This window comes from Adiantum capillus-veneris, chromosome 11 (genome assembly GCF_014529385.1).
Source record: "Adiantum capillus-veneris isolate H3 chromosome 11, ASM1452938v2, whole genome shotgun sequence".
NCBI lineage: Eukaryota > Viridiplantae > Streptophyta > Polypodiopsida > Polypodiales > Pteridaceae > Adiantum > Adiantum capillus-veneris.
The window spans coordinates 122,403,331-122,425,585 of record NC_140941.1 but is presented as its reverse complement, the minus strand read 5'-3'; the positions used below and the strand labels follow the sequence as shown (position 1 = coordinate 122,425,585).

The 22,255-nt window shown below is 46.5% G+C and overlaps 1 protein-coding gene across 1 annotated transcript in view; it reads left to right on the top strand.

Moving 5' to 3' along the window:
* LOC147447937 (uncharacterized) overlaps nt 1–22,255 on the top strand; it is a 203,992-nt gene that overhangs the window by 1,650 nt on the left and 180,087 nt on the right. The gene's annotated exons all lie outside the window — the stretch shown is intronic.

The window sequence follows — 22,255 nt, the reverse complement described above, 5'->3', positions numbered from 1 at the left end:
CAGTGGATTGACTAAGCCAACATGGACCTATGCTTGATATGGGAGACATGGGCATCACCCATATGCCTTGGAAAGCTCCATTGACATACACAACGCTCTCCGGATGGCTCGTCATTGACCGGCTCGTTAAAGTTGTCACGGGAACGTGGCAACTGTTAACTATGTCACGAGGACGTGGCAACTGCTAACTTTAGTTGTTGGTTTCTTTCCAATGGGTTTTGTTTTATTTTTGAGACCCTCTTCTTGAAGTAGCAAACGGTCGAACATTCTATGGCCAATGTGAACGGTAGTTTCACCTGCAGATGGGTAGTGGTGGGCATTGGAATTCGTATGGTAAGAGGATGTCTAGGCTCAGAGCAAGATCATATAGGTCCCCCCGTAGCACTTAGCAAGTTGGTGGATACTAGGAAGTGAACTCAATAAAGGCCTTAAGTCAAGGCGTGACTGCCAACAGAAAGTATCCGACAGTTGGGCCACATTGCACTTTTGGATGCAGTCCCAATGAGGATAGATGGTCAGATGACCACAGGGAGCCCAACGGAATCATCTCCTAAAATTTAGGGAACTGCTATTTTGGGCCACGAAATGTGTTCGCGTCATTACCTCCGGTATGACTAGGGGAACATTTTACAACTCTGTCGCGAAGTCAACTGGGCGACCAGTTGGGAGATTTTTAGCGGCGAACCCGAAACGGGAAAATGCTTGTAAATGCGCCAAGTGGCACATTTCTGTGCACTTGCCTCACAAAGGAAGAGTTGGCGCTGAATTTTAAGCTGAGAGGAGCCTCATTTGCCCTCTGTCACACAGGTTAAGAGCTATGGAGTGCTTCCTTTCCCCCTTATGTACAATGCGGTGCGAGGACTCAGGAGTGATGCCCTACATGCTATGCACTAGTGGGCTTTTCATTTGACCAATGTACAGTTATGTGGGTTCATGCGCGATTGCCGAGGCAAGAGCCTTTTGCACAGGTACTGGATTAGCTAGCGGCTAATCCTCCGCAGGTACAGGTGAATTCGGAGAGGTTTCATGCCAGAAATCTCGTCTGATTCAAAGGGCAAGTAACCCTACAGGTGCGTGAGCTCGAGGTCTTGCTACAGATGCGACCGGCACGTGAAACGGAGCCCAAAACAGGGAATTACAGCCTGCTGTGTATTTTTGCAGGTTGAGGGTTTCGGCCCTAAACGGACCCTAATACCCCCAGGAGGTTCGGGGACGCGAGGGGACCGCTGTATAGGTGAACTGACGCATTTTCGGGGCAGAAAACAGAGAATTCAGCGTGCTGCAGATTCTCGCCAGGTTTTGCAAAGTGTCCGTATGCGTCGGGAAAGTCACCTATTGCGTGGGGATACTGACTGTGAAGCGTCCTAGTACAATTATGTTGCCGAAATCGGGCCAGAACAGGTGTTTCTTAGCCTAGATCGTGTAGGGCAGCTTGTAGGAGATCACAGGTTTTATTCCCTCTGTTAAAGAATAAAGAAATACCGAAAGGGGTGCCAATTTTGGGGCCTACAGGTTGTCGGCGTCTGCTCGGAGCATTCTAGCTTCCGAGCCGTGTGTATACTTAGGTGTTAATCCTGGTTACTGGTTACCTTTGCAAAGTACTCTGTGTGTGTCTAAAGTAAAGAATTTCGGGTGAAAGCCATTTTCATGGTTCCATTGCTGGGATATCAATCACTTTTTCCTCAAAGAGTGAGCCTCGGTTGTTTTGGGTAAAGACACAGAGTGCAAGAACGTGGGGATTACACTATGGCCGACAAGGGGAAGGGCATTATGGAAGAGGGTTCCTCTTCAAAGGACAGGCAGGAGATCCCTATGGTTTTCGAGATTGGCGAGAGCTCACGGCCACGTCAGTTTGTACCTCCTGTCAATGTGAATGTCCCTCCAGTAGTACAAGGCTTTATGACTGGGCAACTTGAGGATGATGCGTTCAAGACTCAGCTAGTTGCTGCGGTGAATGTCTTTTCGTAGCTTGTGCAGAATCCAAGGTTTATGGAGTTCTTGCAAGCGCCACCAGTGCAACAGCAAAATAGGCAACCTACGTCGCGTATGGAGCTTGTTGATGCTCAAGCCTAGGTACTTCATGCGGCTCAGGAGGAAAGAGAACACTCGCATGTTGCGGAGTCAGGGGCTCCAAAACAGGTTCCTCCTGTGCTTGAACAGGTGGCTAGAACGCCTATTCCACAGGTTATGCCAGTTTAGCCCGCCACCTTTCAGAGCCAGCATGCTGTCTTGAATGGACAGGGAACTGGATACCAGGCTATGCACTCAGTTTTTCCACCACCCAAGGTACATCCTGGGTATTTCGGGGGTGGATCAGTGTTCCAAAGTATGGCTGGATATGCGCCTGAAAGTAAGCCGTACATGCCAAGAACAGTGTTTGGGGCTATGCAAGGCATCATGCATAACCCCATGTATGGTAGTATCGCATGCAGCAAGGTTTTCACTGCAACCAAGGCCAGTTTGGGGTGCCACAGGGTCATTTTGGCATGGCTGGTTTTTCTGGACAGTAGCCAGATATCGCACCTCTGACGCAAAATGTGAACGGCCAAGATGTGCCGATCATGCCTACTACAGTGCCCATGTTGCAGACCATCCCTTATGAGAACTTGGGGGCACTAGAGAAGCCGAAGGCTTACAAAGAAGGTGGTGCAGCTGTAAAGTTCAATACCTTCAGTGGTTTCGAGGATAAGATGAAGGCTCTTACCTTTCTCCAGCAGTTTGATACAGCTTATGCGGGAGGGAATTTTACAGAGGCCTCGAAGGTCAGGAAAGCTGCCACTTTCTTAAAGGACAATGCACTTACATGGTGGACGACATTGTTAATGCAAGGACAGGCACCTGCCATTTGGGTTTACTTCAAGTAAATGTTTGCATCTGCTTGGCTGTCAAATGAATTTGAAGCCGACGTCATGACAGATTGGCACCAGCTTACTTCAGCTTCGTGCAAGAGCTTGCTGGAGTACAATAGGAGGTTTTGTAAAGCGTTACTCTCAGTGACCTCCTACAGATTTGTGCCGTTGACAGAGCAGATAGTGAAGTACTGTTGTGGGTTGCCTAAAGGGCTTCGCGATTACTGTACAAAGAACAGAGTGGCTACCCTCATTCAGCTTATGGAAGTTGCGAACACTGGTCTTGCCTTGTTGAAAGGAGAGGACAGTGGATTTCCGAGCAGCGACAAAGGAGGGCAGCAAAAGAAAAATTCAGCGAAGAAGCCCTTTGTGAAAACGGCTCCTGATGCGTCACAAGGGTCAGAAAAGGCCACCAAAGACAAGGATTCAGTCGGGACTTCTGGAGCGCAGGCAAAGAAACAGAAAAGGAAGCCTTTTGTGCGCAAGTCGCTCGAGGAAAAGAAGGTCCTAATGGCTGAGAACAAATGCTTTATATGTGAGCAGCCTGGTCACTTTTCTATCAATTGTCCACAAAGGAAAAGACCAGCTGACTCAGAGGATAAAGAAGACCAGAAAGGCAAGAAGCCTAAACCCACGACAGGTTTAGTGCCAGACATGGTGGGTGATAGGCCCAACACTGATGCCAGTGAGTTATGCAGGGCATGGGGTAAAGTTAGGGATCAGACGGCACTCATCTTCTTTGATCCAGGTGCCAAAGCCAACTTTATCTCACCAGAGTTAGCTATGAAGCTGGGCATCAGAGCTGAAGAGATGGGGTACACAGCAGAGGCAGGGTTGGCATGTCCTGGCCACTCAGAGTGTGTTACTCCCATCATTGGAAAGTTGCGTCTGCATATTCAGTCGTATGTGGACACACAAGAGTTCTACATCATGCCGTTGGAAGGTTGTGACGCCTTGTTGGGGATCCCGTGGATGTGCCGAGTGCATGGAGTCTTGGATGCCTACAACAAAAAGATCACTGTACAGCATAGGGGCAAAACTCACATCTTGGATGTAAAGCTTAAAGGAGAGTCAGTCCCTATTGTATCTGCTTCTGCTATCACTTTTGTAATAAAGAATCATCTTTTTGTGTACTTGATTTTTGAACCTGATGTCTCAGATAGTGATCAGTCAAATTTATCTGTGTTAGATAAAGAAAGGTCAGCATTTTTGCAAAAGTTTAGTGACTGTTTTTCTGATTCATTACCGTCGCAATTGCCGCTAGAAAGACATGAGGACCATCGGATAGATCTCGTGCGAGGGTGTAGCCCACCAAATAGACCTCCCTACAAGGTTAGTGCGGCGTAGCAGAAAGAGATTATGGGCCAGGTTGAGGAGTTATTAGAGAAGGGGCTGATTCAGCTTAGTTCTTCACCCTTTTGCTCCCCAATGCTCCTAGTGCAGAAGAAGGATGGCTCATGGCGCATGTGTATTGATTACCGTGCGTTGAAGAAGAATACCATCAAGAATAGGTTCCCTATTCCGAGAATTGATGATATTCTCGATCGTTTAGAGGGTGCTGCAATTTTCACAAAGATAGACCTTTAAGAGTGGATACCATCAGATTCGTATAAGTGCACAAGACTGCGTTTAGAACGGCATTTGGTCTTTATGAGTTTCTAATGATGCCGTTTAGGCTAAGAAATGCTCCTGCCACGTTCAACAGAATGATGGACCGGATTTTCCGCTCGCATCAACAGTTTGTTGGGATGTTCTTCGATGACATGATAGTGTATTCGAAGAATGAAGAGGAGCATAGGTTACTTGTCAATCCTAAGAAAAGTGAATTCTTCCTCGAAGAGACGAAGCATACGTGGATTTTATTTGATTGCTTCTTGGGCGTGATGACCATGGGTGACGGCCACTCGGAGTGCTCCATGGGCACGATGATGCTTGCTTGCATTTTCTCTAGCTTCAGTTTTAAAACTTTTGCGTACTTGGGATTGAGCTTGTAAGCACGACCTCTGACTAGCTTAGCCCCCTCGACCAAAGGGATAGTGTGGACGCCCAGTTCTCGTGGTATTCCTTCCAAATCTTTGTAAGACCAGGCAAAAACATCCTTGAGAGAGTGCATAAAAGAAACTACCTGGTTGAGCAATGCCGGGTGATCCCACAACCAAGCTGCTAAAAGAATGGGTTGAGGGTTGTCAGTGTCCCAAAGGTTGACTTCCCTGACAGGCTGAGGAGGTGTTACTGGCAAGGATGCATGAGAAGATAAGGAGTTCCTTGTCTCTTGGAGCTTCGAAACATCATGAGTTGGCGTCTGATCAATATTGAAGTTAGCATATTTTTCTTGTAACTCGCCAGAAGATGAAAACTCATTGCCTGTTGGAGCAATAAGCCCAAAGGGGGCATTCGTGTGGAGGATACCCTGGAGAGCGACATGAGTTACACCAGACCACAGCCGCAGACTCTTACTGAGCCCTGAGCTCTTCCAGCTCCAGCTTGATTTGGTCCAAAGCCTCTTGATGTCTTCTCTTGTCGAAGAGAGAAGGACCTCTCCTCTTGAAGATCTCATTGTAACTTTAGTGCTTGTAGTTCCCTGCGTAAAGAATTCAAGGGGTCAGATGGACTTTCCATGAGTATTGAGGCAGTCTCTACCTAAGGAGGCTCGTTGAATAGCTTCCTTGCCCCTTCTATCCTAGTAGTAGCAGCGACAAACTCCTCCAAAGTTGCTTTAGGTGGGAGACTCTCTTTGGAGTTTTTGCTGAGAAGTCTTGGGGAGACCCACTTCTTGACCATGCATTCTCCTGGTTGCTTGGGAAGCTTGGTGACCCAAGACTTTGTTCTTGTCATGAGTTTTGCAAAACTCTCATCTGGGGGGAGCACTAATTTTGCCAACTCATCTAGAACCTTCTCTTGAGAGTCACCTGGTATGAAAGGCTAAAGCTTCACAGGACTATCACCTTAGTGCTGCCTAAGTAGTGAAGTGGTTCTCAGCAAACTGACTGTACCATTTATCTGCTAAGCCATCCAAGGTTTACGGGAAGAGCACTAGGTAGGCGTCTTCTCTGTTGAGGCCACAACCCTTGCAGAGGGATACAAATCTCCTAGCATGGCCGTATGCATCCTCTATGGAGAGTCCTTTGAAAATGTTCACCTTAGCCAGAACGCTTGTTAGCTCCTCCATGGTTGCTCAGCAGCTTGTCGCTCAAGAGCATGCTATAACACAGTTCGTGGAAAGTGTACCGGGGAAGGTGACTGGGGTGGTGAGGAGGGAGTTGAGGTAGATGCTTGAGAGGGTAGGGGTAGGGGGCTGGGGGACTTCTACTCGGCACAAAAGGCTGACGCTTTCTGTGGTAGTAGGGTAGAGGGCTCCGTAGTGGGCTTTGTGGATCTTTAGACTGCCTTGTACGTGTCGTACGGTAGCAATGTACCCACTTAAGCTCTTGGCGTATGACCCTTGAACTTGCTGGATAATCTAGACCCACTGGACCTGACTGGACTAAACCGGGCTAGACTTGGCTAAACCACTCCACCTAGATAGGGGCGAGAGAGACTAGACCAGCTAGACCAAGCTGGATGAGGCGAAGATGGACTAGACCAAGCTAGACGAGGGCGAAGGTGGACTAGACCAAGCTGGTCAAGGCCTGGCTAGACTTGCAGACTAGACCAGGTCAGAGCATAAACCAGCTAGCTCCTCGACCATGTGCGCTCAACGGAGTGAGACTTCGGTTGAGGTCCCACTGGGCATGCCAAAAATGAGAGCATCCGTGGCAGGAAAAGTGTGATGTGCTCTCTACTGTGGATGCTCCTCAATGCAATATGTGTGAAACCTCACTCCAAGAGAAAGAAAACACAATAGCACAATGCAACGAGCAACTCAAAGACACAACGATAGACTTTGAACTCAATGGAACTTGACTAACTCATGGAACTAGTACAGACTCTGGTTGGCAGCACACTCAGCTCCAAGCCTAGAAGTCATAATAGTCACGAAAAAGCCCTCTTTGAATAAGCAATGAAAACGCTCAGGGATCTCGTATTATGCTGTGCACTAGCATATATAATGCTCCTTTGTCTCTGGCTCTCTGGAACACTTGGCATAATCTCTCCTTTGGGGGTATACCTCTGTATCGGCCATTCTCTATCTCCAACTGGTCAGATGAGGTGCGTAACTGACCAATAACACATCTAATGCCATGAGATAGATGGGTGCCCATAAACCTAGGATGTGAGATAAACCCATCATCCGTCGTGCGGAGAAGATGGTCTCCATACAAAGCCATCTTTGGCCCCAACTTACGTCACGAGACAACCAAGTCCTCTTAGTATGAATCTGAATGAGATCATGTCTGATAATCTTGCTAATCTCTGAATGTGTGAGGATGAGGGATGGTGCATCCTAGGATACTGAAAAGGGGTCAGCCTCTCCATACTAGATCCATGTAGCTCAAACCAAGATGATATCTGTGCAAACCAACATGAAGTATCACCCTCACTGGCCAACTGTCGTGATGACTCAAGTGCTAGTCGTGCATATTTGTCGCGTGGGACCTCCCATGTGCTATGAATGAAAGACAATGATCTAGCAAGAGCCTCCACTACATTTAGTGGTGCACACTGCACACATCATCTCAGCTCTGATAGTCTCATGTGGCATTGGGGCTTTCACCTGGATAAGCTTGGAGATCATGGAAACAAGTGGTTTCTCCATGGATCTCCATCCATCATATGTGCACCTTGATCTACTATGGTGATCTAGGCTAGGCCCCCATATCTGCACTCCGTAAAGCATGGTAGAAGTGACCAAAGTGTGAAATAGCCACAACTTAGTGGGTGGCTCCTGAAACTTCACTTGTGAACATATCCTCTCTAGTCCTCCTAATGCTGCATATCCCCTCGTCAATCTCGCCTTTGCAGCACCTCTCATGGAGAAAGTAGGTCCACTGAATACAACACCACGATATGTATGAGACTTTACATACTCCACTATCTCTAGTCCATATGTAAAAATAGGTGCCAATCTCCTGACCCACTGCGTTGTAGTATTGAATACCATCACCTTGGTTTTGCCAAGGTTGATGGAGAGCCCACTGTCATTTGCATAAGCATGTAACGCATCTAGATGTCTTTGCACACCCTATGGAGAGTCTCAAATAAGCACAATATTATCAACATAAAGCAATAGAGGTATCCATATACCTGACCATTGTGCCCGTCTATCCCCTGTAGTCTCAATATAGTAAGAAATCTTATCAATATACAATTCAAACAAAGTCGGAGAAAGTGGGTATCCCTGCTTCACCCCAATAGTAGAGTGAACAGGCTCTGACCCTTTGCTGTTCGTACTCTCCCTATAACTGGCTCATAGAGTGCCATGATAGCCTATACAAGGTCTTGTGGGATTCCCAAGGGATGTTGTCTTTGGATCAGTCTGGCTCTTGGGACTGTGTCAAAGGCTTTGCAGAAATTCACAAAGCGACAATAAATCCTCAATGATCTTTGGCCTCCTCAATGATCGCTTTAAGTGTGAAGGTATGATCAAGTAGAAAATCCCCTCCTGAATCCAGCTTGCCCCGTACACCCTCTCTCTGCCCATCTGCTCAACTCATACTCAAGTATAGATGCATATAGCTTGGCCAATGAGTGGACAATCATGATAATGCGATAGTTAGTTGGCAGTATACCATCATGATCCTGTGTCCTCCTTATGTGTAGTCTCGCCTCGCTCGTCTCACCATCTCTGTTGTGAAGAAATTAGAAGTAGGAGGACAGGGCTCCGAAAGTGGTAGCTGCTCTACTATTGTGTATAGAGAGGATGCATATTGTGTCCATGTCTCTATATAGGTAATGACTAGAGAGGGTGGGTGCTCTCCAAAGAGTTGCGAAACCTCTCTAGAGTCGTGGCTCAAGAGCATCTGATAGATATCTCTCTCAAGCTGAGCTAAGAAAGCTCTCTTCTTTCGTCGTATAAGGCGTCGGAAGAGTATAGGTAATTGCATATGTGTGATGTCTCACAAAGCCACCTCTCTTTGTAGTCGGGCTGTCACCAGCGTGTCACTACTATCTATCCTTTTTGTTGATTTCTTTCTTATTATTTATTTACTTTCACTTTTGAAACACCCCTCGAGAAATCTAACTGCCCTGCATTGCATAGCTAGTGTGGAACTGTCCAGAGGGAGTCCATGCCTGAGGGCAAGAGAGCACTAAGGTTGGACAAGGACTATGGTTAGCCAAAGTGGGGTCATTGACTAGCCAAAGTGGAATCCTTTTACAAAGGCTATACTTCAATTCTGTGTGTGGCCGCAGTGTACAAAGAGGGTCAGATGACCTAGAAAGATACAATGGTAGTATCTCCTAAAATTTAGGGAACTGCTATTTTGGGACCTGAAAATGTGTTTGCGTCATTAGCTCCGGAATGACAAGAGGAACATTTTATTGCTCTGCTGTCAAGTCAACTGACGCACCAGTTGAGATATTTTTAGCCAAGTTGGCCAAAATCAGAAACTGGGCGAGGTGTCACTCTGTGAGCCTTCTACTACTTCTGGCTAGCGAAGGGGGCGTCTAAAATGAGAGAGGAGGCTGATTTTCAGTTTTGTCACAGGTTAAGAGCTATGGAGTGTTTGCTTTCCCTCTTATGCACAGTGCGGTGCCAGGAGTGATGCCTTGCACGCTACGCACTGCAGTCTGCCCTCTCTCTTCCCTTTGGCAGTATGTTATGCCCCACTAGTGGGCTCTTCATTTGACCAATGTACAAGTGTGTGGGTTCATGCGCGATTGCTGAGGCAAGAGCCTCTTGCATAGGTACTGGTTTAGCTAGCGGCTAATCCCCCGCAGGTACAGGTGATGCGGAGAGGTTTCACGCTCGAAATCTCGTCCGATTCAAAGGGCAAGTAGCCCTACAGGTGCGGGAGCTCGAGGACTTGCTACGGATGCGACCGGCACGCGAAACGGAGCCCGAAACAGTAAATTACAGCCTGCTGTGTATTTTTGCAGGTTTAGGGTTTTGGCCCTAAACGGACCCTAATGCCCCCAGGAGGTTTGGGGACGCAAGGGGACCGTTGTACAGGCGATCTGGCGCATTTTTCAGGGCTGAAAACAGAGAATTCAGCGTGCTGCAGATTCTCGCCAGGTTTTGCAAAGTGCCCGTATGCGTCGGGAAAGTCAGTCAATGCGTGGGAATACTTACTGTGAAGGGTTCTAGTACAGTTATGTTGCCGAAATCGGGCTGGAACAGTTGAACTTCAGCCGAGCTTGTGTGGGGCAGCTTGTAGGGATCCACAACGTTTATCCACAGCTTGTAGGGATCCACAACGTTTATTCCCTCTTTTGAACAATAAAGAAATACCGAAAGGGGCGCCTAAGTTAGGGGCCAATCTTTTGTCGGTCTACTCATACAGGTGCAATCTAGCAGCCTGTATCCCTCTCCCCTTTGTTGTGTCTTGAAAGTACAGGTAGAATAGACGACTAATAATGGGTGAAAGCTAAATCAAGGTTTGAAGTAAAGTCTAGCGCCCTTTTTGGATTGAACAGGCTGGTTTCATGGTTCCATCGACGGGATTAAATCACTTTTTCCCATAGAAGTGAGCCTTGGTCAGGTTGGGCTTGAAGACACAGGGGATCATAGACTAGACACAAGGAATTGCAATTATGGCTGACAGACGAGATGATGTGACTGAAGAGGTTTCCTCTTCACAAGGTCAACAGACACATGAAGTGGGTGAGTCCTCAAGACCACCACAGACGGATGATGATATATTCAGGACCCTGTTGGCTACTGTTGTGGCTATGTTCACACAAGTAATGCAGAATCCGAGGTTTTTAGCCTTTCTGCAACCTCTTGTTCCGTCTCAGCAAGTTGGGTCACTGGATCATATTCAAAAGCTTGTTAAGGCTCAAGGACAGGTGATTCATATTGCACAGTCAATGGAAACACCTGTACACTTGACGGAGAACATGCAGTCTCCACAACCTGTGCCTAAGGTGCAAGAACAGGTGGCTGAGATGCGAGTCTATCAAGCTGTATCAGTTCAGCCCGCCACCTTTCAACAGCCTATAGCTGGTTCTAATGGGCAGGGAAGCAACCTACAGACTATGCAATAGGTCTTCTCACCACCTTCAGTACACCCTAGCTATTTTGGAGGTGGATCGGTATTCCATAGCATGGCTGGTCATGCACCTGGAAATCAGTTTTACACACCAGGAACAGTGTTCGGGGGTGCTCAAACGATGATGCCTAACCCCATGTATGGTGTCACGGGCATGCTACCAGGGTTTCAAAGCACTCAGGGCCAATTTGCGATGCCACAGGCAAATTTTAGTATGGCTGGAATTACAAATCAGCAGCCAAATATGGCATTTCCATGTCAACTTAATTGCGGTTAGGGAACACAAATGAACCCTAACAGTGTTCCCATGTTTCAGTCACTTCCATATGACAATTTAACGCCGCTGGAGAGGCCAACTCCGTACAAAGAAGGTGGCAAAGGTGTGACATTCACGACCTTTACAGGGTTTGATGACAGGAGGAAGGCTCTCTCATTCCTCCAGCAGTTTGATAAGGCCTATGCAGGGGGAAACTTTACAGAGGCTTCAAAGGTCCGCAAGGCAGCCACTTTCTTGACAGGGAATGTGGGACAAAGGTGGACAACTTCATTGCTTCAAGGGCAAGCTCCGTCCACATGGATTTACTTCAAGCAGATTTTTGCAGCAGTATGGTTATCTGATGACTTTGAAACAGATGTCATGACAGAATGGAACCAGCTTAATGCTGCTACTTGCAAGAATCTGGATGATTACAATCGGAAGTTTTGGAAAGCTCTACTTCCAGTAACTTCCTATACGTTCGTGCCATTGACAGAACAAATTGAAAAATACTGTTGTGGCCTACCCAAAGGATTGAGAAAATACTGCACGAAGACCAAAGTCACTACTTTGACGCAGCTCATTGAGGTAGCAAACACTGGCAATGGTTTGCTCAAGGGAGAAGATTGTGAATTCAATACTGGCGTCAAGGAAGGATTAACCAAGAAAAATTCAGCGAAGAAGTATGTTTCCAAGGAGGTTCCTAAAGTGACTCAGGAGCCAGCCAACGCAGGGAAAGGCAAAGGTTCGGCTGAATCAGAATAGGGACCAACGAAGAAATGGAAAAGACGTTTTCCTCGCAAGTCTGAAGAGCAAAAGAAGGTCCTGAGGTCAGAGAACAAATGCTTTATATGTGAGCAGCCTGGCCACATTGCTTACAATTGTCCTACAAAGAAAAGGCCAGCTGATTCTGAAGACAAGGAGGACAGGAAAGGAAAGAAGCCCATGTCTGGTCTAGTACCAGATATGGTGGGCGACAAGCCAAATTCAGATGCAAGTGAGCTTTGCAGAGCATGGGGAAAGGTCAGGGATCAAATAGTGCTTATCTTCTTTGATCCAGGTGCCAAAGCCAACTTCATTTCCCCAGAATTGGCTTCAAAGTTGGGAATTAGACCTGAAGAGATGGGGTATATAGCAAAGGCAGGTTTGGCATGTCCTGGCCATACAGAGGCAGTGACACCCATCATTGGAAAGTTGCGTCTACATATCCAGTCCTATGTAGATGCTGAAGAATTTTACATCATGCCACTGGACGGATGTGATGTGTTGCTAGGTATTCCTTGGTTGTTTCGTGTACAGGGAATCATAGATGCCTACAACAAAAAGATCACTGTACAGAGCAGGGGAAAGACTCACATTCTGGATGTAAAGCTTAAAGGGGAGTCTATTCCCACTGTATCAGCTTGTGCTATTACTTCTGTAATGAAAAAGCATCTTTCTGCGTACTTGGTTTTTGCACGTGAAGTGTCAGATTGTGATGAATCAAATTTATCTGTGCTAGGTAGGTCAATGTTTTTACAAGAGTATAGTGACTGTTTTTCCGATTCATTACCGTCTCAATTTCCGCCAGAGAGACTCGAGGACCATGCGATAGATTTGGTGCCAGGCAGTAGCCCACCAAATAAGCCTCCGTACAGGGTTAGTGCGGCTCAGCAGAAAGAGATAATGGGCCAAGTTCAGGAGCTGTTAGAAAAGGGGCTGATTCAGCCCAGTTCATCTCCATTCTGTTCTCCAGTGTTGTTGGTGCAGAAAAAGGATGGTCATGGCGTATGTTGCATCGAACTACCGTTGCCTCCTGAACAAGATATACCATCAAGAATGGGTTCCATATACCATAGATTTGATGTTATTATGGCAATTTTAGAAGCAGCAGCTATGTTTAGCCAGGATAGATGTCTAAAGAGTGGGTACCATCAGATCCGCATTAGATCAGAGGATGTGTCACAAGACTGGCTTTTCGAGTCACGTAGTTTGGCCTTTACGAATTTTTAGTGATGCCCTTTGGTCTACAAAATGCTCCTCTACGTTCGTAGGATGATGGAAGACAGAATTTTCCGTCCACACCAACAGTTTTGTTGGTAACGTTCTTTGATGACATGATAGCCTATTCAAAGAATGAAGAGGAGCATAGGCATCTCTTTGCCATTGTGTTCGAAGAGCTACGCAGTCATAGGTTGCTCATCAACGCAAAGAAAAGTGGATTTTTTTTTTTGGAAGAGATTCACTTTCTGGGACACATTGTCTCAAAGGATGGTGTCAGAATGGATCCTGCAAAAGTTGAAGCGATCAAGTCATGGCTAGTTTGAAGACGGTGCATGATGTCCGAAGCTTCTTGGGACTATGCTCCTATTACAGAAGGTTTATCCGAAATTTCGCTGAGATTGCTTCACTTTACATGCTCTTCAAAAGAAGGCAGTGACCTTTAGATGGACACAGAAGAAGAGATTTTGCTTTTAATCTCTTAAAGGAAAAGATGACTTCAGATCCAGTCTTTGTGTTGCCAGATCTTAGGAAGTCATTTGTGGTCCAGTGTGACGCCTGTGGTAGTAGCATTGGTGCAGTGCTAATGCAAGATGGCAGGGTAGTAGCCTATGAGAGCAGAATTTTGCAAGGGCCAGAGATGACCATGCAGGTCTATGAGAAAGAGTTACTGGATGTGATTCATGCGCTCCTAAGTTGGAAACACTACCTGCTAGGTGCAGATTTCGTTGTCCAAACGGACCATCAGACCTTGCGATACTTCTTGACACAAACAAAGTTATCTGAGAAGCATATGCGATGGGCAAATATTTTGCCCATGTTCCATTTTCAGATTGTGCATGTGGAAGGCAAGAAGAATGTTGTGGCTGATGCCTTGTGAAAGAAGCCACAAATTTCAGCTGTGTCAATTCCTTATCATCATGAACTTGATGATATAAGAGAACAGTATGCAAATGATGAAGATTTTGCAAGGGTCTTCGAGCAGCTAATGGATGGACAACGTCATGAACACTATCTTCTTAAAGACGGGTTTATAATGATGCATGGCAGATTGTGTGTCACAAAGCCATTGCGACGCAAAGTTATAGAAGAGAGTCATGTCCCACCGTATGCAGGGCATCGTGGTATCGATGTTACAGTTAAAGCGGTTGAGACATTCTTCTATTGGCCTACATTGAGAAGAGATGTGGATGCCTTTGTGCGAGAATGCCTAATTTGCCAGAAGGTCAAGTTTGATAGGCAAAAGGCACCAGGGTTATTGCACCCACTACCTATTCCAGATAAACCATGGGAAAGTATTGCTATGGATTTTATCTTTGATCTTCCGAGAACGCAGACAGGAAACGATGGTATTTGGACCATTATTTGCAGATTTAGCAAACAGGCTCATTTTTTTCCTGTCAGGAAGAAGATAAAGCCAGATCAGATGGCACGCTTGTTTATGAGCAATATTTTCAAGTATCATGGCATGCCACAGTCGATTGTTAGCGACCGTGATCCACGCATGACAAGTTTTCTGGAGAGGCTTGTTTGAGAATATGGGCACAACGCTCAAATTCTCTTCGTGATTTCATCCTCAAATAGATGGGCAGTCAGAAGAGGCAAATTCTACTGTCCTAGATCTGTTGAAGTGCTATGTGTCAGAGCATAAGGAAAGTGATAGTATTTGCCATTGGTGGAGTATGCATACAATAATACAGTGCATTCATCAACTGGCAAGGACCTTTTGAGATAGTTGATGGTGGCAAGAAAGTTCCTCCCATACTGCATACAAAGGACAAGATATTTGAAGCAGATAAGTGTTCAGGACATGGATGAAATGTACAAGAAGGTCAAAGTGGCCTTAGAAAAGACTCAGGTAAAGCAAAAGAAAGCAGCTGATCGTCACCGTCGTGAAGTGGTATATTCACTTGGTGATTGGGTGCTTTCACGCTTTGAAAAGGCAAGGTTAAAGAAGATGAAGGGCAAGGAAAGACTGTTTCCAAAGCTCAGCATGCGTTACTATGGGCCTTTTCAAGTGTGTGACATAATCAGTGATGTTGCATATAGGTTGAAATTGCATGACAGTTGGAAGATTCACAATGCGTTTCATGTGAGTCTTCTTAGACCCTATGTGGGTGATGTGCCAGAAGATATGCCAGTTGAAGATCAGCCGGAAGTCAAGGAACTTGACGAGATCTTGGTCCCCGAACAGATTTTGGCACATAAGGAAAGAAAAGTGAAAGGCAAGGTTGCTAGGCGTTACTTGGTAAAGTTCAGAAACTATCCACCAATGGATGCTAAGTGGATGGAAGAAGGTGAACTTGCAGAGTCACCAACTGTGATATCACTTTACCTTGAAGCCTTCGATTTGCAACCTACCTTGACCACTTGAGTTTCAAAGCTACATGGATTGTTAGTGTGACAAGGGCTTCTGAAACAAATGATGTACATGGTATTTAAAGTGAGCTCAAATGAAATACCTGTTACATGAATGTTAGAGTTGTACAGATTGTAAATTTGGCAATTGCTCTTATGGAATGTTCAAAAGTGTGCTTAGTGCTATAGAAGTGAGTATTTCTTGTCAGTTTGTCAAGGATATAGTAATTGCTTCTATTAAAGAGTACATGTGTAACTGCATTCTTAAACTGTCGGTTTGGGTATGCTTGAAAGTGTTACGGGATCCAACGTGTACTATAAGACAGTGGCAAAATGTGCAGCTACCATTTTGTCATTGGAAAGTTAGTGACTCAAAGCAATGGCAGAGTGCGAAGCTACCACTATGTCATTGGGACAAGGTTCACACGCAGGCAATACATGAGTCGACAAGGTGTTGAATACACCACGGTTGACAATGAGCATGTATGTGTCATACATGTGTCGATAGGTGTTGAATGCATCAGTGTTGACTGTAAGCATGCACGACATAGATGCAAACGAGGACGTTTGAGATTTCAAGAGGTGGGTATGTCACCAGCGTGTGACTACTATCTATCCTTTTTGTTGATTTCTTTCTTATTATTTATTTACTTTCACTTTTGAAACACACCTCGGGAAATCTAACTGCCCTGCATTGCATAGCTAGTGCGGAACTGTCGAGAGGGAGTCCAGGCCTGAGGGCAAGAGAGCACTAAGGTTAGACAAGGACTATGGTCAGCCAAAGTGGGGTCATTGACTAGCCAAAGTGGAATCCTTTGCTACAGAGGCTATACTTCAGTTCTGTGTGTGGCCGCAGTGTACAAAGAGGGTCAGATGACCTAGAAAGATACAATGGCAGTATCTCCTAAAATTTAGGGAACTGCTATTTTGGGACCCGAAAATGTGTTTGCGTCATTAGCTCCGGAATGACAAGAGGAACATTTTATTGCTCTGCTGTCAAGTCAAGTGACGCACCAATTGAGATATTTTTAGCCAAGTTGGCCAAAATCAGAAACTGGGCGAGGTGTCATTCTGTGAGCCTTCTGCTACTTCTGGCTAGAGGAGGGGACGCCTAAAATGAGAGAGGAGGCTGATTTTCAGTTTTGTCACAGGTTAAGAGCTATGGAGTGCTTGCTTTCCCTCTTATGCACAGTGCGGTGCCAGGAGTGATGCCCTGCACGCTACGCACTGCCCTCTGTTTCCCCTTTGGCAGTATGTTATGCCCCACTAGTGGGCTCTTGATTTGACCAATGTACAGTTGTGTGGGTTCATGCGCGATTGCCGAGGCAAGAGCCTCTTGCACAGGTACTGGATTAGCTAGCGGCTAATCCCCCGTAGGTACAGGTGATTCGGAGAGGTTTCACGCTCGAAATCTCGTCCGATTCAAAGGGCAAGTAGCCCTACAGGTGCGGGAGCTCGAGGACTTGCTACGGATGCGACCGGCACGCGAAACGGAGCCCGAAACAGTAAATTACAGCCTGCTGTGTATTTTTGCAGGTTTAGGGTTTTGGCCCTAAACGGACCCTAATACCCCCAGGAGGTTTGGGGACGCAAGGGGACCGCTGTACAGGCGATCTGGCGCATTTTCAGGGCTGAAAACAGAGAATTCAGCGTGCTGCAGATTCTCGCCAGGTTTTGCAAAGTGCCCGTATGCGTCGGGAAAGTCAGTCAATGCGTGGGAATATTGACTGTGAAGGGTTCTAGTACAGTTATGTTGCCGAAATCGGGCTGGAACAGTTGAACTTCAGCCGAGCTTATGTGGGGCAGCTTGTAGGGGTCCACAGTGTTTATTCCCTCTGTTGAACAATAAAGAAATACCGAAAGGGGCGCCTAAGTTAGGGGCCAATCTTTTGTCGGTCTACTCATACAGGTGCAATCTAGCAGCCTGTATCCCTCTCCCCTTTGTTGTGTCTTGAAAGTACAGGTAGAATAGACGACTAATAATGGGTGAAAGCTAAATCAAGGTTTGAAGTAAAGTCTAGCGCCCTTTTTGGATTGAACAGGCTGGTTTCACAGGCTCTCGCCTCTCGGCACTCATGATCATACCAACTATTCTGAGGCATGATCCCAGACCGTGTTCTCCCAATAAGCTGAAAGTGGGGAAAAATGTGGTTGCCGTTGTGTGTATCATCTCAGTGAATATCTGAGTGAGCTTGTACAAGGGTCTATGGGGTAGAAGACTTTACATCTGTGCTACATATACTCCATCTGTCTCTCTGCAAAAGTGGAGCGATGTGTCGATGATGTGAGGCCCTCAGTGGTCGTGGGCGCCTGGATCTGCCTAGCTCAATGGATCGATCAATTAGCGTACCTCTAGTGCGGGTGCGATGTGAGATCTACTGTGATGACCGCTCCTTTGGCTGCCCGGCTTTCCTGTGATGTCCTGAGCAAGCTCTCTCTATGTCTGCGCAGCTCTAGTAGAAACAATCCAAGACATCTCTGATCCTGGTATGTCATGACTCTAGAAAATGGTCCAAAACCCTCTCTGAACAAATAGTGGAAGCGGTCTCGTATCTCATAGTACACCGGGCAATGACGTGTAGTGTAGCTCTGTCTCTGGCTCCAGGCGACATTAATGACATATCCTAGCCTCTGCTAGTACCCTTGAAATCGGCCAGTCTCAATCTGAAGCTGATCTGAGGATGTGCGTATCTGCTTAATAATGCACCGTATCCCATGAGATAAGCGTGTATCCATGTATGCAGGCCTATTCACTAACCGTCCTCCGTAGTTGGAGAAGATGCTCTCTATAGAAAGCCATCTTCGTGCCCAACTCCTGTGCCGGCTGTATCCATGTGCTCTTGATATCTAATTGAATCAGATCCTGACGTATGAGTCTGGTAATCTCTGTCCATGTGAGAGATAGGGAGGGTGCATCCAAGGAGTACTGGAACGGAGGCAATCTATCCATGCTGAAACCATGTGACTAATACCATCATGTCATCTGTCCATACCAACATGCCGTGTCACCCTGTAGTGCTAGCTGTTGGATAACTCCAAGGCTAGCTTAGCGTTTCTATCTCTAGGGAGGTCCCATACACTGTGTATAGATACTGATCTAGTCAATGCCTCGACCACGAGGGGTGTGCGGCTAGCTCGGCTCGGATAATCTCATGTGGCACTGAGGCCTTACCCCGAATCATTTGAGAAATCATAGAGACCAAAGGCCTCTCCATACATCTCTATCCATCCATACCGCCAGATCTGCCATGGTGGTCTACTGAGGGTCCCCATATCTGAACTTCGTAAACTTTAAAGCATAGTTGAAGCCACTAGAGTGTCAAAAAGCGAGAGCTTTGTTCCCGATTCTTGAAACTGAATCTACGAACACATCCTCTTCAATCCTCCCAAGGCTGCATAGGCTCTCGTCAGTCTAGTCTGTGCCGCTCTCCTCAATGAAAACATTGGTCCACTGAAGACTATCCCAAGATAGATGTATGCATCTGTGTACTCCACTGTCTCCTGGCATATGCAAATGTGGGTGCTGACCTCCTGACCCATTGTGATGTGGTGTTGAACACCATAACCTTGGTTTTCCCAATGTTGACAGACAATCCACTATCATGAGCAAATGTGTGCAAAGCATCTAAATGACGCTGCATCCCCTCCGGAGAGTCAGAAATCAACACAATATCATCAACGTATAACATCGGAATCCATGTCTCAGCTAGCTGAGCACCTCTGTCTCCCTCTCGCTCTACATAGTCTGAGAACTCATCCACATACATCCGAAAAAGAGTCGGAGATAGGGGCCATCCCTGCTTCACCCCAATAGTGGAGTGGACCATGTCAGACATACCCTCAGTAGCGCGTACCTGTCCTACCACTGTTCTGTATAAAGCCAAGATCCCCACCAAATCATCTCTGTGGGCACACCAATGTCCTGTAGTCTACGTATAAGTCTAGCTTTCGGCACTGTGTCAAAAGCTTTGCGGAAATTCACAAAGCTACAGTAGATCCTCTTGCCATGGTGTCTACCCTCCTCAATCATAGCTCTGAGTGTCAAAATCTGGTCAAGAGTGGAGAAACCTCCCCTGAAACTTGCCTGCCCTGATGCTCGTATGCCCTTTCTCTCTACCCATTTACTCAGCTCCTTCCCAAGAATGGATGCATCCAACCTAGCCAATGTGTGACCAACCATGATGGTGCCATAATTTTGGGATCTCTTGACTTGAAAATAGACAATCCTGGACATACTCCAAGTCTCAGGAAAACCCTCATACCATGGCTCGATTAAACATTATAGCAAGAAGCTCTGCAAGAGAGAGAAATGAAATGTTATATTAACGTCTTCAAAAGGTCAAAATGACCTATGAGACCAATCTGTTACAAAATAGTGAATTTGATACCATGTCTAGGTACAAAAGAACTAGAACAAAGATACTACTACTAGAATCCATCCTCATTTGCACTCTGGATGTTAAGAGAGTATGGCTCGAATCCTCTGCTATAGTCTTTGTCAATGTTGTGTAGCCCCTCTTCTCAATCGTGGCTGTCTGGATCTCCGTAGCTCTAGTGCTCGGTCGATGAGATGCGGGTAGTGGTCGAATGAGTGTGGGCCGAGCTTTGCAGTGATGGCTACTCCTCTGGCTGTCCCATATCTAGTGAAAAGAAATTTGTAATCTGTCTCTGGGACTGTCTCTCTCTATCTCTCCCCAGTAAAGTGTCTCTATATCTGTGTAACTCAAGTAGATATAGCCCAAGACATCTCTGATCCTCAACCCTAGAGAAAGGACTGAAACCCTCTCTAAATAAGCAGTGGAACGGCCCCGTATCTCATTAGTACACTGTGCAATGACATATGTAATGTAGCTCTGTCTCTGGCTCTAGCTGGCATAAGCGGCATATCCTGCTGTCTACTGCTATCCCTCTGAATCTACCAATCTCAATCCAAGGTTTACAGACAATCCACTATCCTCTGCAAAACTGTGTAATGCATCCAATTGTCGCTGCATACCCTCTGGTGAGTCAGAGATCAGCACGATATCATCAGCATATAACAACAATGGGATCCATGTCCCTGCCAGCTGGGCACCTCTATTACCTCTCTGTCAATGTAATCAGACACCTCATCAACATACAACCAAATAGAGTAGGAGACAATGGGCAACCCTATTTCACCCCAATGGTGGAGTGAACTAAATCAGATATGCCCTCCGAAATGCGTACATGTCCCATCACTGATCTGTATAGAGCCATAATCCCCCAAATCAACACTATGGGCACCCCCATCTCCTGCAGAGTGCACATCAATCGAGCTCTCGGTACCATGTCAAATGCTTTGTGGAAATCCATAAAGCTACAATAAATCCGTCTCCCATGTGACCTGCCCTCCTCAATGATGGCTCTGAGTGTCAAAATATGATCAAGAGTGGAGAAACCCCTCTTGAAACCGGCCTGGCCCTTTGCTCGTATACTCTCACCCTCTGCCCAATTACTCAACTGTTGCTCAAGAATGGATGCATACAACCATGCCAATGTGTGCCCAACCATAATAGTGCGGTAATTCCCAGGCTCTGTAGGATCACCTGCTTTGAAGATAGGCACAATAGTAGACAACCTCCAAGTCTCAGGTAACCCCTCACACATGGCACGATTGAACAGCACTGCAAGAACCTCTACCAGCATATCTCTAGCATGTGTAAAGTGCTCTGCTACTAGACCATCATGATCATATGCCCTGCTGGTCCTCATCTTGTCAATGGCTCTCTTTACCATCGCAAAGGTAAAGAAGGTGGTGGTAGGTGGGCATGGCTCTGTAGGATCTGGAAGGGGGTCTTGTCCAGGAACCGTATATAACGATGAGGCATACTGGCCCCACACATCACGAGAAGTAATCACAGGGGGAGGGGAGTGCTCATGAAAGAATAACCATGCCTCTCCTGAGTCTCTACACAAGAACAACCAATACATGTCTCGCTCTATCTTGGCCAAGTAAGCTCGTATCTTCCGTGGCACAAGGCGTCGGGAAGCAATCCAAGACTGTCTGTAAGTGATGACTCGTAAGAGAAGATCCCTCTGAAGCTCGGCTCTCATCTCTCTGCACTCCTCATCATACCAACTATTCTGGGGCATGCTCCCAGAATATCGCCTCCGACCCGGGTGAGTTGTGTGGGTATGCCTCCGATGCTGCACCATGCAGTGTCTCAGTCAGTAAAGCGGTGCACTCCTCCACTCGGAGGCTAGGACCCGAGTGAGTGTGTGCATAGACGGCTATAGATGTCCTTTGTATAAACCGATTGAGTCTCTGGTGTAAATGTATAACGGGTATGTGACCTGCCTCCTGATGTTTGGGTTGTACTATACTGAAATGAAACAGACAATGTCAAAAGTGCATGATCCACGACTATGCCCACTAGTTTGGCTCCCACCATGAAATCCTAAATACAAGGAATAAAGCTCGGCTGTGCCACACATAGTCCACTGTACTAGCCCCGTGTCTGTGTGGAAAGCATGTGAAACCGGCTGCTCCAGGAAATCGCTTTAAGCCATTAAGTATGGCTAACCCATGTGTAGTCGTCATCTCCGTGAGGTATCTCCCATACTCTGTCTGCTCTCTGTCATGTGAGCATCTTTCAAGCCCCAAATCACTCTCATCTAGCTCTCTAAGCATCTCATCTGAAGTGTCGTAGAAGACTGTCTGAGAGTTGCCCGTTCGGGCATTGAAGTCCACTAGGAGGATG